At 46.9% G+C, this 17,594-nt stretch overlaps 1 pseudogene; it reads right to left on the bottom strand.

Annotated features, from left to right (window-relative positions):
• Nucleotides 1-307: 307 nt before the first annotated feature.
• On the bottom strand, nucleotides 308-7,612 carry LOC136484019 (thioredoxin-like fold domain-containing protein MRL7 homolog, chloroplastic; annotated as a pseudogene).
• Nucleotides 7,613-17,594: the final 9,982 nt, after the last annotated feature.

Genomic DNA, 17,594 nt, shown 5'->3' with positions numbered 1-17,594 from the left:
ATGATACATGTACCATATGTCTTTTGTTCATAATAATTAACACAATAGTGTATTTTTGATAAAAAAATCAATATCTTGACACACAAGATAGATAATTAATTAACCAATGTCCATGACAACATCTCAATAATATTGCAATTGTCCATACTTAGAAAATAACTAAAGATTAAATGAAGACTAGTCTTCCATATTCAGCTGCAGCCACACCTATCTAACATGCTTTCATTTGAGGAGAAGGTCTCATTCGAGTTTGGACTTTGGACTCCCAACAAAGGCAGGGTGACAACTACTGTCTACACTACATAGCTTAAAGACCAAAGAAGCTCTCCTGGCAGGAAGTTGTGGCTTGTGCAGCAAACACCATCTAACCAGAATTAGTAGGTTCAAATAGATTGACAGACAGATAGATATACATATTTTTGTTTGAACAACCAAATAATGCACAAAGGTAGACTGTGAAGCCTAAATCTGACTGTATTATTCTGATGCCTATATGCTCCAAGGACTCCATGCTACAATATTCAGGAACTTCAAAAATCAGTGATTATCAACCACATACCATAGGTAACTGAAGGAAGAACTATGTATCTTGTAAGAATCCAGATGCTCTCACAGCATATGTCATCTAGTTCCTGCAATGACTACTGTCAGATAGAGGATTGTAGAGGCTGTCAAGATAATAATTTACATCAAATGATGTTTCTTGCCTGACATTTGTTGTGTAGAAGCATGCCTTCTTTCAGTTTCTTCCTCTTTATGTTCATGGTTTGGCATCCTTCTCCAGAGCTAATTGGATTAGCAACTTCCATCATGTTCCAACTATTCTCATGTTTCTTTAGGATTGACGTTACTTTAGGTGTCTATCACACCGTTTCCACACATGGATTTAAAATGATACACACTAGTTTGATATAACTTGACGGCCTCCTTGCTGGGGAAGGTGGTCTGGGCGCCCGCCATGGCGTGATGGAGGTCGGTCGCATGCAGCGACCTGGGCGCCAGCTAGGGTGGGCTGGGCGCTGGCCAGGGCAGCCTGGGCAGCCGTGCTGCTAGCCTGGGTGGCCACGTGCCCGGTCGCGCCGCCGTCCAGGGGATCAGTGAGGACGGTAGGAGACTGCTCTACGCCGGCCGTGACGCAGGAAGGAGGAGCTCCGATGCCTGCAATCCAAAGTCGACGCGAAAGCCACAATACTTTACGCATCTCTCTGTTTCTCTTAATTTTATGTGATGAATTTCTCTTTCTACACGATGCGGAGGAGAGGGTTGGGCGAATTTAGTCTAGGACACTGTCAGGGAGATCGGTGAGAAGCTGCTTGCCATCTATGGCATGGAGTACATCCTCCTGAGAGCGGTCTGCAAACCACGGAGAAGCTCCACCGCTAATCGTCCAACTTGGGAACCGTGTTTCTTCCCCAGGAACTGGGTGATGCTTCACAAGGACAAAGATGACAAGGACGAGGCACCTGTAGACATGGCAGCGCCGCGTCGCTGCTGCATCGTGAACATGCACACAGGCGCCACACTATGGATCCAACTGCTGTCGTTTGAGGAGTACGGCGATTTCCTCGCCGACGCCATGGGGTTCTTTCTTTTCTACTGTGTGCGCACCGAAACGGTGTGCCTCTTCATCGCCCGGACCACCGCCATGGCCATCTTCCCAGGTTTCTCCGGGGCTCACTACTGCCGGGAGCATCGTCGACAGGAGGAATGCGCCAATGGGATATCCCATTATTGTTCGTAACATGGTGCTTGTCGTGGTCTCGTAACAATCGCAGCGCATGCATAGCACCATGATTCTGTGTGCCAAGCCTAGCGATGGCCACTAGGGAACCGTGGATGTTGGCGTTGCGGAGGTGGAGGATGGTGGCATGCATCACGAGGAGAAACCACATCTGGTGGGAATGAGAGTGGTGGGAGAGGGAGTGGGATTGGGACTGGGACTGGGAGTGGGAGAGGGACAATGTTGAATATATAGAAGAAAATGAGATCGAAAACTAAAATAGACTGAAGTAAATATAGATGACAACGCATCTTCTGTCTCATATCAAAATGAAATTAGAGACAATGAAATATTTTCTTCGAACTCATTTAAAATGAATGTGACCGAATAAAATATAAAAGACAATGCGTCTTTGGTCTCATACGAAAAAAAGAAAATATAGCAAACAACATGCACCGAACAGTGGCCTCTAAGATAATTCTTCAAACTCGTTCTATGTTTAGAAGACAATGGGACTAAAGAAAATAAAATTTGAGTGCCCTTTCAATACGGATAAAATTTAAAATTCCTCTTCTATATGATATATTTATAGAATCATTAAGTTTCAAATGCTCTGCATTAACAAAATATATTATGTGTTTACCATCTTGTCTTTTCAATTCGTGTTCCAGACCCGTTCGATCTCAGAGGAGATAGAAAAAATTATTGTTTGTGCCCTTTTGCTTCTCTTGGCAATCCGATAGTTGGCACTCCGGAAGAAGGTTTAAATGGAGATCCATGCCACACAAGCTGCAGGCAAACAAGCAGATGATCTTTAGGGAAGCTTCAATGAACAAAAAAGAAATAGAATTATGAAGCCTAATATTATTAGAGGAAAGATTCATCATGAGGAGCCAGTTCCAATAAAAATTAGAAAGGGAATCTGCAAGCATGCCATAAAGATGCTTTTGATATCCAAGAGCATGAATAAGGTCACAGAAGCAATAATCAATGGAAACAACGTGCAAAAAATGAAAGTGAGCAGCCAACCCCAAGGTAATCTCTCTCTCTCTCTCTGTGTCTGTTGACGGCACGAGCATGGCGTATGAGGATGCCGCGGGGGGCAGCGGGACCCATAGGCGAATGGATCTAAACTTGTATATCAGCCCCCCCCCCCCCCCCCCCCCCCCAAATACCGCCGCCTCGAGTCTCAGCGTAGAGCCTCCTCCGATCATACCTACATGGTGTCAAACAATGACATTTATTCACAAGTGTTGTAATTTAACAAACAAAGATGTTTTTAGCAAACAAATATGTAATTTCGCACACTTATGCTAAGCTTGGCTTGTTGAAAACTCAATAGGAGGATACGATTGCTGCTTATTCCCAAATTGCATATGCACTCTACATGCCAGGTGTGCCTCAACAATGTGGAAGAAGACCACTGGCACGTAGCACCTCCAGAGCCTGTTGCCACGCTCAGTCATGTCACTCAAGCCGTATTCCTCCAACACATCCCGTGCTGAATGCCTCCACACAACCTATACATTCAGAAGTTAGTTCATTTGCATTTAATGAACAAAGGTCGATGCCACCTGAGATGATCCGACTTGGTGCTGCATGATCACATCTAGGAGATCGATGTACAACCTGTAGCGTCTGTCTGGGTTTCCCCAACCAATTTGAGCTCCTTCCAAATATACGGGCGTAAAGGCTTTATTGTCTTGGTGCGGCCAATGCAGCAAAAAAGAAGTTTATGTAGTGCCCACTTTTTATGTCTTCCTAGTTTCGAAATACATGGCCTGCTTCGTAGTGATTCAACACCAGAAAAAAGTAAATCTAGATCTGTGATTCACCATTGATCAGCTCGACCATGGATCTGAGATCCACCGTGTATCTACCAGGAAACTGTTTGGATACACATCAACTCTAGATCCACGAAACTGAGGTATTAATTTGTGGATCTACCATGTGTCTTTTGTTCATATTTATTAAAAATAGTGTATTTTTTAACAAAAATGTAATATCTTCACACACAAGATAGATAATTAATTAACCAATGCCCATGACAACAACTCAATAATATTAGGATTGTCCATACTCAAAAATAACTAAAGATTAAATGAATACTAGTCTTCCATATTTAACTGCAGTCGCACCAGTCTAACATGCTCACTACGTCAAATATCATTTCCAGGGGCGGCTACAGTGCATTTATAGGGGCGGTTTGCCCAGCCGCCCCTACGCAAGGGTCTCTACAAATCATGCATTTGTAGGGGCGGTTCTCAGACCGCCCCTACAAATCAATTTGTAGAGGCGGTTGGTGTTATCAGCCGCCCCTACAAATCTATTTGTAAGGGCGGCTAGTAACACGAGCCGCCCCTACAAAATCGATTTGTAGGGGCGGCTGGTACTGTAGCCGCCCCTATAAATCGATTTGTAGGGGCGGCTATAGTACCAACCCCCCTACAGTGTATTTCCGCAAAAAAAATCAAATTACCAACATGTGCTCCCCCAAATCAGATCAGAACAGACAGAGCTCATTACATTTTTAAAATACAATGACAATGTACATAATGAATGACAAGCTGCACATTGAGTGTTGAAACCCATTGCGTTTTAGAATACAGAGAGAAGTCACATTTTTTGAACAGCTTTTTTATCAAAACTTATATAGATGTTTCAGTAAAACAGTTCACCATTAGCTTGGCAGCATCAATACCATGAAAATGACAAAAGCATAATGGTGAACAGTATTAAAGTGACACTACAAGGTTATGTTCAGATATCAGATTGTAGTGTGAAATGTTGCTCAAGTAAAGATTGAACATACCAAGCTCTATGCATGATTAAGAGTAGTATGAGACCTATAAGGCCAATGGCTCCCACAATTGAATAAAAAAGCAGGTTCATATGAATGCTAGTTTTCAGCCTTTCTTTAACAGTGAAGTCTCCTGCGTCTTCATAGCCCTGGATAGTAGGAACTACAGCCCTGATTGAAGAATAAAAACAAGCCTTGTTTAGAAATATCAACACCAACGCAAATGTTCAGACTTCAGAAGAAACACTAGTGCATCCAGCCATTCAATAAAATTTGCGACTGAAGATCCAAGCAAACCATAACTATGATTGTACAAGAGAACTAAGTTCACACTGAGCTGCCCTACTAGAAAATGAGTAAGCTACAACAATACATTCAGCATAAGATTAGATACCCTCAAAATCTAGCAGTTCATGAAAGATGCTTTCAACCAAATCGATCTAAAATTAGAAATAAATAAATGCTTTTAAAAAGCCACCATAGCACCAAACCGAGACTTACCAGATACCAACATAAGACTTATTATGATAAAATGGAGTGAGAAAACAAGATGTATGTGCCACTATGTTGGTGGATGTAAGTGTACAGTGCTCATTGAAACCATTATATACACTGTAATTATTAACTATTCAGGAAAAGAGAGTACGAAACGAACAAAAAAAAGACATAGGGCATACCATGGCAACATCTATACCGGTAACCCTAAGTAGTTCATCAGGACAAACAAGATATCCTAGAAGAACCCACTCACGGTATGATGTGACATTAGCCAAGTCTTGGGCCCTCTGGAAGGAAACAGAATCACGTTAAATCTCTAAATTATAATACACATTTGTCATGGTATTGGCAGAATAATGAACAGACATGCATGTGCTTTTCAAAAGTGTTTAACTGCTGATCTATATTGTATTTCAATTTATAAATTCATAGCACAAAGCATTGATCTTAATATCATACACCCTGTGAATAAAGATGTGTAGACAATCTTTGCTACAGAAGATGCTTGTAAGAATCACGTTAAAAAAAAGCTTGGCAATAAGAACGACAAGTAAAACAAATGGGAAAAATCACAAAACTAGTGAAGCAACAGATTGTAAGAAAAATAATTGGCCCTCCAAATATACTCAATGCTAATGCAAGTATGCAAAACTGACCCTAAGAAGCTTTTTCTGCAGCCTATTTCATGATCATAGTACTGAATGATGGGAGGAAGTAACCTAGCATGTAACACATTTAGGAGTTGAACACTCAAATAGCATATGAAGCTTAATTCCTAGTTATTACTACTGCAATGGAGAATGACATGAGTACCACCTCTTACTACTGCAATGGAGAATGACATGAGTACCACCTCTCCAATTCTTGGGCTCACAAAATTAAGATCTTCATGCAACCCCTTGATAGGTGGATCATTAGAATCCACAAATTGAACCAATCTGTGTATAGATAAACAATAGTCAGTGAAGAAGAATCTATAGACTAGACTGGACATAACAAAAAAATGATAAGGTAACAATAAACCATTCATGACACAATGGGCGCATAAATTGGGCTGGAAATGCATCCTTTGCTCCATTGTGGAGAGGATCAAGTCATACATCTCCTTTTCTCTCCAAACTTCTAACTGGAGTTATCTCTTCCTCTCAAATGTCACAATGATAACTAGGTCTCACCTCTACTTCTCTATTTTGTTTCCCAATTAATTTCCCGTAAGAAGAAAGGTAACCCTCAGTAAATTTTTACCGAATTCTCACAAGGACATTTCGAACTATTAACAAATATAAGGGGTGGATAGGTTTGGGTGTTAGTTTGACATACCTTTTTCTCTGTATAAGATCTTGTTTCCCCTAAGGAACAATAACTGCGGACATTCTCTTACTTGAAGTGCATATGCCAAATCTCTCTCAATATTTATATCAATTTTGACTGTCTGTTAAACAAATCAAAACTTAGGACCAGCACAAAGACCAGAGTAACCCGGCCAAATAATCAAAAGATGCTATTCAAACTTACCCGAGGAGGTAAGCGATCTTTAGCATTCCAGTATACCTTAGCAGCCTTTTCCAATTCTTGAAGAAACTTCCAATTGTCAGCAGCCCTGCAAACCACAACATCATGCAGGGTTCAATACTAAACAATCAAACCCTCCTGCAAATAAACTAATAAATTTCACCCCATGTATCGTAAGGAATTCCAGAAAGTGAAACCCGTTTTGCCGTTTATTTGTCAGTACCAGGACAGTTCTGATTTTTCTAGGCTCGTTTGATTCGCACTTTACAGACATCTACAAATGCAAAGCTTAAATGGTGATTGAATTACACACAGCCTGCTCCAAGCATAATGCCAATAGTTTACGAATCAAATTAGACAGGGATGGATGATTTTTACCTGTTGTAGCGCTCGAAGACTAGGACGACTAAGGGGCTGGGGTGGAATGCGAAGCTCTCCCACACCAAGCAATTGATTTCCTTGACCCACCCCTCGTCGACCTCCCCTTCCCAATCGATCTCCACCCCGTCCACCGTGACATTTCTGATCGAGTGCTTGTCGAAGTACTCTGATGCCCGGATCCCCCACCTGACATCAGCATCCAGCGGCCAGCTCGGGTCCTCCTCTTCCACCACAAGCTTCTGTTCTCCCTCTCCCTCCCCCTCCTCGTCTGGTACTTGCTGCTCCTCTGCTTTCGGCTTCAGGATGTCGCCTTTGCCCTAGAGGACGTCGGGGTTGTGCTCCCAGATGGAGGCGAAGACTTGCTCGAGGCAGCCGCGGACGAAGTCCTCCACAGCTGCCGCCTCGCCACGGCGCCCACGGCGTGGCTTCCGGGGTTTGGTCGTGGGGAACCCCGCCTCGGTGGAGTCATCCGGGTTCCGGATGCGGGCCTCATGTGTGGGGTTCGGTGGTTTCGGGTTCGACGTCGGCTTCGGAGGCCGTGAAGCCGAAGAAGACGGCGGAGGAGCGGATGAGGTGAAGATGATCTTGCCATCTCTAGATCTGATACGTAGCAGCTTTGTAGGAGGTGGCCTCGCCGGATCTAGGGGCATGCCACTGAGGTCGCCTAGCCTCCTTGGCGATGCCAGCGAAGGTGAGGCCATGGAGGGCCTCTCTGAATCAACCGGGCTTCGTGGGAGCCCCCTTACCGGATCTGGTGGCCGCTGGACTCACGAGCCACCATGCCTAGATCTCGGCCTCCGTGGAGCCGTCGTGGTTGGGGGATGGAGAGGGATGGTGGCGGCGGAGGAGGAAGAGGGGAGGTGCGGCAGCGGCGTAGGTGTAGGGGAGGAAGAAACGATGGAGGTGGAGATGGCGGGGATGAAAGAGAGAGAGAGAGGGGAAAGGATCAGAGGGGAACGGGACCAAGGGGACCGGGGACTGGGAGATATTTGTTGTACGAGTGATTTGTAGGTGCGGCTGGTGATTGAGCCGCCCCTACAAATCGTAACACCGGGGGCAGCTGGTGAGTGAGCCGCCCCTACAAATCGACCCTATTTGTAGGGGCGGTTGTATTATTAGCCGCCCCTACTATGCCATTTGTAGGGGCGGCTGGCCTAGTGGCTCCCGAGCACGCCACTATAGGGGCGGCTCCATCACCAGCCGCTCCTACAAAAAATTTATCCCGTTGCTACAAACCGTTTTTCACGTAGTGGCTTTCATTTGAGGAGAAGGTCATTCGAGTTTGGAGTTTAGTGTTTGGACTCCCAACAATGGCATGGCGAGAACTACTGTCTACAGTCCATGGCTTAAAGGCCAAAGAACCTCTCCTGGCACACCTGCAGAATGTTGTGGCTTATGCAGCAAACACCATCTAACCAGAATTTGTAGGTTCAAATAGATAGATAGACATATTTTTATTTTCACAGCCAAAATAATACACGAAGAGCAAGCTGTGAACCTAAATCTGACTGCATTATTCTGATGCCTATATGGTCCAAGGACTCCATGCTACGACATGCATCAACTTCAAAAATCAGTGATTATCAACCACATACCACAAGTAACTGAAGGAAGTACTCTATATCTTGGAAGAATCCAGTTGCTCTCACGGCATATGTTATCCAGTTCCTGCAATGACTACTGTCAGATAGAGGATTGTAGAGGTAGTCAAGATAATAATTTACATCAGATGATGTTTCTTGCCTGGCATTTGTTGCGTTGAAGTATGCCTTCTTTCAGTTTCTTCCTCTTTATGTTCATGGTTTGGCATCCTTCTCTAGAGCTAATTGGATTGGCAACTTCCATCATGTTCCAACAATTCTCACGTTTCTTTAGGATTGACGTTACTTTAGGTGTCTATCACACCATTTCTACACATGGATTTAAAATGATACACACTAGTTTGATATAACTTGAAGGCCTCCTTGCTGGGGAAGGTGCCCTGTGCGCCGGCTGTGGCGGGATGGAGGTCGGGCGCCAGCTAGGGTGGGCTGGGCGCTGGGAAGGGCGGCCTAGGCAGCCTGTTAGAATAATCTACTGCTTCCTTGTGTGAACACACAACAAGGGAAGGCGGTGCCGAAAAGGCCCCCTGCTGTGGTACTGTAGCCGCTGCAGAGGCAGGCGCCGAATGGCTCACCTGCCGAACTATAGCCACAAGCGGGGACAGGCACAAAAGTCAGTCCTGCTGTGTTATCTAGTTACTGTTGCAGCATGTGCGCTGTACTAGGACTACATAGAGAGGGTTGTATAAATAGACTACCACGACAACTAAGTAAAGAGAGTTCAGATTTATCATCTCCCATATAGGGCTTTGGCCAACGCTGGTGTCTTGTACTGTGTGTGTATGCTCTGTTTTCCCTCTTCTTCAACCACTAGCCATAGTGTGTGGGGATAGACAATGCTTGTTCGTGGTCGGCTTAGCTAGTGGGTGCTCGGCAACACTAGCGGGTGCTCGACAAGACTGGTGAGTGGTTCATTGGGCACGGGAGTGCCCAAATCACAAACAGGAGAAGAAGGCTGAGGCTCATCTAGCGCAAGCTGATGATGAGGATGAGGCCACTATCCTCATGGCGATGTTTTGTGCACTGCACAATGTCGAGGCCGAGGAGAAGGAAGAGGCGTCAATATTGGAAGGACCTGGGAAGGCCCCGAAAACTATCAACCTCGACAAACCACGTGCCCAAGTCCACCTCGGACGTGTGGACACCGACCAGGAGCAGCGGTGGTATCTGGACTCTGGTGCCAGCAACCACATGACGGGCTCCAAGGCATCCTTCTTCGAGCTCGACGACGATGTTACCGGTACGGTGAAGTTTGGTGACGGCTCAAGGGTGGCTATCTAAGGGCGCAACACCATTATCTTCAGGTGCCAGAACAGGGAGCACCGTGCGCTAACGGATGTATATTACATCCCGCAGTTGCGTTCCAGCATCATCAGCATTGGTCAGCTGGATGAGCACGGTAGCAAGGTACTGATCAAGGACGGAGTCCTTAGGATCAGGGACCGGGAGCAGCGACTTCTTGCCAAGGTGAAGAGGTCCCTGAACTGGTTGTACCTGCTCAACCTGAAGTAGAGCAGTCGGTGTGCCTGGCGGCAAGGCACACCGAGGAACCGTTGATGTGGCATGCCCGGTTCGGACATCTCAGCTTAGACGTGCTTGGTCGGCTGGATAAGATGGTCCAAGGGCTACCCCACATCAAGCACGGAGGCAAGCTGTGTGACAGCTGCCTGATCGGGAAGCAGAGGAGGCTACCATTTGCAAAGACGACCAAGTATCGCGCGAAGGACGCTCTCGAGCTCGTCCACGGCGACCTCTGCAGGCCAATCATGCCTGCTACAAACAGTGGTCGGCGGTACTTCCTCCTGCTCATGGATGATTGTAGCCGCTACATGTGGCTGCAACTTTTGACGAGCAAGGACGAAGCGGCGGCGATCAAGAAGTTCAAGATGCGCGCGGAGGCCGAGAGCGGCAAGAAGCTCCGTGTGCTGAGGACTGGTCACGGCGGTGAATTCACTTCAGTGGAGTTCGCTGCGTACTACGTGGATCAGAGTGTGGTGTGACACCACACTGCGTTGTACTCGCCACAACAGAATGGCGTGGTGGAGCGACGGAACCAGACGGTCGTCGACATGGACCGATCCATGATGAAGGCCAAAGGCACGCTAGCAAGGTTCTGGGGGGAGGCGATGACCACAACAGTGTTCATCCTCAACCACGCTCCGACCAAAGCCCTGATGGGCAAGACGCCGTTCGAAGCTTGGTATGGGCGCAAGCCGAGCGTGTCCTTCCTCCGGACATTCGGCTGCATCGGCCACGTCAGGAAGACGAAGCTGAACCTCACCAAGTTGGAGGACAGGAGCACACCTATAGGGGACTGTGACACCTAAGAGGGGGGGTGAATTAGGCAACTTAAAATTCTAACTCTAAACTATGGCCTCTTTTTCTAACCCTAGCAAAAACCTATGCAAAATGTAAACTATCTAAATGTGCAACTACGGTTTTACTAGTGTGTTGCTATCTCTACCGTCAAAGGAGTAATATAATCAATGTACATGCGGAAGCTAAAGAGCAAGGTAGAGATATGGAAACTCACGTCGACGACTCCGATATTTTTACTGAGGTATCGAGAAGCGCGCAAGCTTCCCCCTAGTACTAGTTGGAGCGCCTCGCAAGGAATCGCTCGCAAGGGCACAAGTGGGTCTCCGACGTGCCTTCCGGCAAGCCTCTCCCAGATGCTCCCCGCCGTCATCACTATCAAGCTGCCGGTCGAAATGCCGTGGGCCTTGTTCCCTCTGGTATAAGGGTGGCGGCCACACCACAAACGCGGTTGGTGTGATCTCACAAGACTACAAGCCCCTTCGATGTACAACAATGATGCTTGCAAGCACCGAGTGGTAAGAGGTGTGCAAATCTCACTAAACACTAGGCCTAAACCTAGAGCAAGCGCAAAAGCGGTGATCTAATCAACCTAAGCACTTCGCAAAGCACCTACGCTAATCACCTAATAAAACACTAAGCACTATGTAAGTGGCGATCACTAAAATGGTGTATCAACACCCTTGGTATGTTTTCTCAGCTCCACTCCTATCATTTGGCCGGTTGGGGTTGTATTTATAAGCCCCACTGAGAAAGTAGCCGTTGGGGACGAAGTCCTGCTTTTCTGCTACTGGCCGGACGCTGGAGTCGTCCTGATCTGACGCGTCTGGTCGTCCCGACTGTTAGAGCCATGAACAACTGATCGGACGCTGCCAGCGTCCGATCACTTGCTGCCAGACACATCCGGTCACAAGTTCGCCGCTCTAGAACCTCTCTATACTCGATCGGACGCTGCTGTCCTGCGTCCGGTCGATTTGCCGCCAGCGTCCGGCCAATGCTGAGTGTGTTGCCGGGCTGATGAACAGTGCCATCAGTGCATCCGATCGATTTACTTGTTCATCGTCCGGTCGCTGCTGCTGACGCCTGCTGTTGCCGAGCCACTAATCGAAGCGTCCGGTCACTTTGCTCCAGTGTCTGGTCACTTCTGTGAGCTTGTTTCTTCACGATCTTACGTGCGGCTTTGTTCATATCTTCGTGCTTGGACTTTGCTTGATATCTTGGGTCTTCTCTTGTGCTCCTAAGGTCATGCTTGTGGTGTTGATTATTGGATCATCAAGTCGCCTTCGTCCAAGTCACGTCTTGCACCCCATTAAACTACAAAACAAACATTTGCAAATTCATTAGTCCAATTTGGTTGTGTTGGTCATCAAACACCAAAATTCAAAGTAAATGGGCCTATGGTCCATTTTCCTTACAACACCCATGGTGTTCCTGGGCTACGCGGGGGTACCAAGGCGTACCAGCTCTATGACCCACACAGAGACAAGATGCTTGTCTTGTGCGACGTCGAGTTCGACGAGAATGTGGCTTGGGACTGGACCAGTTCGAGCACGAGGGAAGCTTGCAGCTTCACCAGCACCTTCGTCATCGAGCAGTTGGTCATCCACGGTGGTGGAGACACTGGGGAAGAGGTGCCGAGCACTCCGGGAGGAGTGACGAGCACTCCAGCGGTAGGGCCGAGCATTCCTAGGGCAGTGCCGAGCACTTCAGGAGGGATGCCGAGCATGCCAAGAGTGGAGCCGAGAGGTTCTGCAGTGGTGGCGACCAACCCTTGGATGGGTGCCGAGCACTCCTATGGCGGAGCCAAGAGGTCTTGCAGTGGTGCCGACCACTCCAAGACTGAGGCTAAGCACTCCTACAGTGGTGCCGAACACTGCAGGAGTAGTGACGAGCTGTCCAGAAGTAGTGCCGAGCACTGCAACCAAGGTGCCAAGCACTCTAGATGCTGTGCCGAGCACTCCAACGGAACAGGAAACTCCATCAACACTGATTGGGTTTGCCTCACCTCCCGGTGACATCACTGAGTTCATGGATGCCTTCCACGAAGGCGAGGAAGTGCGGTTCCATAGGCTGGATGACATCATCGGCGGCACAGGACCCTTAGGACTGGCTGGTCGGCTGCTCAATGACGCAGAGCTATTGCTCGTCAGTGTAGAGGAACCACCAACGTTCGCGCTGGCCGAGCGCGACGGAAACTAGCGATGGGCGATGCTGGAGGAGATAAAGGCGATGTAGGAAAATGAGACATGGCAGCTCGTCGATCCACCTCCAGGATGTCGTCCGATTAGCCTGAAGTGGGTGTACAAGGTCAAGCGGGATGAGCTCGGCGCCATTGTCAAGCACAAGGCACGCCTCGTCGCCCGAGGCTTTGTTTAGCATGAGGGCATAGACTTCGAGGAGGTGTTTACACTAGTAGCATGCATGGAGTCGGTCCGTTTGCTACTAGCTTTGGCAGTAGCAAAGGACTGGCGCGTCCTTCACTTTGATGTTAAATCAACCTACCTCAACAGTGAGCTGGCGGAGACGGTCTTCGTCAGGCAACCTCCAGGTTTCGCCATCAAGGGAGAGGAGCACAGGGTGCTCCACCTACGCAAGGCGCTCTATGGGCTGTGGCAGGCCCCACGAGCATGGAACGCTAAGCTTGACGCCACGCTGGGTGAGCTTGGGTTTCAACGGTGCGCAACCGAGCACGCGCTCTACACGTGGCAATGGGGGAAGGAGGAGCTTGTCGTTGGCATGTATGTGGATGACTTAATCTTCACTGGCACATGCACGGAGGACATCAACGTCTTCAAGTGCGAGATGGTGGCTCGTTTTCGAATGTGAGATCTCGGTGCACTCTCCTACTACCTCGGCATTGAGGTGAGATAGGGGAAGGAGGAACTCATGCTCGGTCAGAGCGTGTATGCCTCCAAGCTGTTGGAGTGGAGCGGCATGGCTGAGTGCAAGCCATGCGTGACTTCGATGGAGGAGCGGCTGAAGCTGATGAAGGCCAGCACCGCGGTGAAGGTGGATGCAACACTCTACCGGAGCATCGTCGGTGGTCTGCGCTACCTAGTCCACACGAGGCCGGACATTGCATTCACCATGGGCTATGTCAGTCGCTTCATGGAGGATCCTAGAGAGGATCACTGGGCTGTGGTGAAGCAGCTACTGCGCTACGTCAAGGGGACGGTGGATCAAGGGATCATCTTTCCAAAGACTAGCGGGAGTAGGCTGTAGCTCACTATGTTCAGCGATGCAGACATGGCGGGGGGGACATCGACGGACGATGGAGCACCTTTGGTGTGCTCGTCTTCCTCGAGTCAGCCCCAATTTCATGGCTGTCGCTGAAACAGAAGGTGGTTGCGCTATCTACGTGAGGCAGAGTACGTAGCGGCGGCCACAACGGCGTGCCAAGTTGTATGGCTACACTAGCTGCTAGGCGAGCTGACCAGCGTGGAAGCTCACCCACCAGCACTGATGGTGGACAACCAGCCCGCCATTGTCCTCGCGAAGAATCTGGTTCTCCAGAGCAAACACATCGACGTGAAGTTCCATTTCCTCAGGGACTGTGTCGATGGAGGGCAGATCGTCATCGAGTTCGTCGAAACTGGTCGCCAACTCGCGGACGTCCTCACCAAGCCACTCGGACGTCTTTGACTCACGGAGCTGAAGGAGATGATCGGCATGGAGGGGGTACAAGGGATAGCAGTAGGATTAGGGGAAGAATTGTTAGAATAATCTACTATTTCCTTGTGTGAACACACAGCAAGGGAAGGTGGTACCGAAAAGGCCCCTTGCTGTGGTACTATAACCACTATAGAGGTAGGCACTGAATGGCTCACCTGTCGGACTATAGCCACATGCAGGGACAGGCGCAGAAGTCAGTCCTGCTGTGTTATCTAGTTACTGTTGCAGCATGTGCGCTGTACGAGGACTAGATAGATAGAGTTGTATAAATAGACTACCACGGCAACTCAGTAAAGAGAGTTCAGATTTGCCATCTCCCAAACAGGGCTTCGGCCAATGCTGGTGTCTTGTACTGTGTGTGTATGCTCTATTCTCCCTCTTCTTCAACCTCTAGCCATAGTGTGTGGGGATGAACAACGCTTGTTCATGGTCGGCTTAGCTAGTGGGTGCTCAGCAACACTAGCGGGTGCTCGGCAAAACTGGTGAGTAGTTCACTCGCCTGAGCCGGTGATCCTATGGGCTAACACAGCCGCGCCGCTGCCCTAGATGGCCATGTGCCTGGTCGCGTCGATGTCTAGGGGGTCTGTGAGGACGGCCGAACACTGCTCGACGTCGGCCATGCCGCAGGAAGGAGCAGCTCCGATGTCTGCAGTCCAAAGTCGATGCGAAAGCCACTTTTCCCCATGGCTATGTAAGAAGGACGTGGTTGAGGAGGTCAAGGAGGACCGGATCTACCAGATCCGGCCTAGGAGACTCACTGGAGAGGAAGAACGGATGGAGAATGTTGGTGGCGCGACATCCTGGTCGCAATGGAAGACAACACACGTGCGCTTTTTTCCCATCCAGCGAGTGGAGAAGACGAAGAGGAATTGAACGAACCAGTACTAATAGGCGAGGGTGTGTAACCAGTGGCAATGGTGAGTAATTTCTACCCAACTCCATGAGGAGGTATGAAACACCCTTTTGTGAAGCACCCCCTGAGGAGCTCTATCAAAATAGTGAATCTACACTACCCCATACCTTGACATCACTGCCGGTTCAAAAAACCCCCTTCACTACCGGATTTTGAACCGGCAGTGATGTGGGATTCACATCACTGCCGGTTCTTATGAACCGACAGTGATGTGGTTTTCAGGAAATCCAAAAAACACGCTAAAAATAGAAAAGAAAAAAATTTAATTCTAGGAGAGGCCCCACTAGACAGCCACGTGGTTTTTAATTCTAGGAGAGGCCCCACTGGACAGTCACAAGTCACGCGATTTTTTTGCGTGAAAAACGCTCGCTTCGCGGCCACCGACGCTCGAACTCCTGACCTCTTGCTTTGTATCTTCAGCCCCTAACAACTCCACCTGCAAGTTGTTTGTGTCAAAATGAGATTTTTGTCCTAGCCATTTTATGTTCATCTGATTTTAAAATGAGTATTTAGGACCATAGACGAATTCAAATGAAAAAGTTTCCAACTACAAAGTTTTATAACTTTTCAAGATCTGCAACTTTCATTTTGGTAGTTTCTCTATCCGAGGTCGTTTACAAAATTTGAATTTCAAATTTTAAAAAATCAAACATAGTTTTCCATGACAAGATGATTTCAAATCAAAAAGTTGTCAACTACACAGTTTCATAACTTTCTGAGATCTACAACTTTCGTTTTTGCTGTTTGTCCATCCGAGGTCGTTTAAAAAATTCAAATTTCAATGTTTTGGAAATTCAAATGTAGTTTTCCTTAATAAGACGAATTCAAATAAAAAAGTTATCAACTACAAAGTTTCATAACTTTTGGGATCAACAACTTTCATTTTAGTAGTTTCTCCATCTGAGGTCGTTTACAAAATTTGAATCTCAAATTTTAGAAATTCAAACATAGTTTTCCTTCACAAGATGATTTTAAATCATAAAGTTGTCAACTACAAAGTTTCATAACTTTCCAAGATCTACAACTTTTATTTTGGTCATTTGATCATTTATTCATCCAACATAGTGGTAGTAACGTTGTTCACAATAACAAGGATATGTAACATTTATGAACAATGTTACTACCACTTTATCGGATGAAGAAATGATCAAAATAAAAGTTGTAGATCTTGATAAGTTCTAAAACTTCTATGTTCATGACTTTTTCAGCTGAAAACATTTAGTGTTCTAAAATGACATTTGAAGTTGCCATTTTTTTATATTCAAAATTCAAATAGATAAAACACAGTGACATGAAAAGATGGATAAAATAATAGCTGTAAGAACATAATAAATTGATAGGGCATGAGTTAGTATGAGGGAGAAAGACTAGTTACAAATGTTAGCCAGAGATTAAAAAGAGAAATCAGAGTTCTTCAACAATTTCAAAATTTAATTTCAAACAACATTTTAAAGTAGTAAATGATTTCAAATGGAAAGTTGTCAACTACAAAGTTGCATAACTTTTCGAGATCTACAACTTTTGTTTTGGGTGTTTCTCTATCCGAGGTCGTTTGAAAAATCTCGTCGAGTACTACAACTTTGATATAAAGTTCATCTTCATCGGACTTCAATTGAGAAACTTATGAAGCTTTCTTGTAGCATATCACTGTCGGTTCAAGCCACAAACCGACAGTGATAGTATCAATATCGGTTCTTGGAAAAAACTGGTAGTGATGAACCAATATCACTGCCGGTTCTTGGCTAAAACTGATAGTGATATGAATCAACAGTGAAGACCCGAATATCAGTGTGGATTGGTCATATTACTGCCGGTTTTAGCCAAAAATCAGCAGTGATGGGCTATCACTGTCGGTTTCATAAAATCCGGCACTGATGAGGCCGACAGTGATATCCAATTCTGTAGTAGTGCTAGCCCTAGACCCACCATTTTGGTGAATCTGAATTTAGTGGATCTAGAGCATTTGGGAAAATTTTTGGTGGAGTGGAGCTGTTTTTACCCATTGGCCAACGCTATGAACACCTGATCTGCAGCAGGTAGATGTAATCTCCAAGACTAGAGTTTCTCACTGTCCACTAGCATGTTTCAAAAAGCTACCGATGGTGCCAGGCAAGAATGGCAGACCTCCGACTGTAGGGGCGAATGTGGTCCTAGTGCTGGCTGATGATCCGTAGAATAGAC

The sequence above is a fragment of the Miscanthus floridulus genome, chromosome 9 (assembly GCF_019320115.1).
Source record: "Miscanthus floridulus cultivar M001 chromosome 9, ASM1932011v1, whole genome shotgun sequence".
Taxonomy (NCBI): domain Eukaryota; kingdom Viridiplantae; phylum Streptophyta; class Magnoliopsida; order Poales; family Poaceae; genus Miscanthus; species Miscanthus floridulus.
This window is presented reverse-complemented; position numbering and strand designations above follow the sequence as displayed.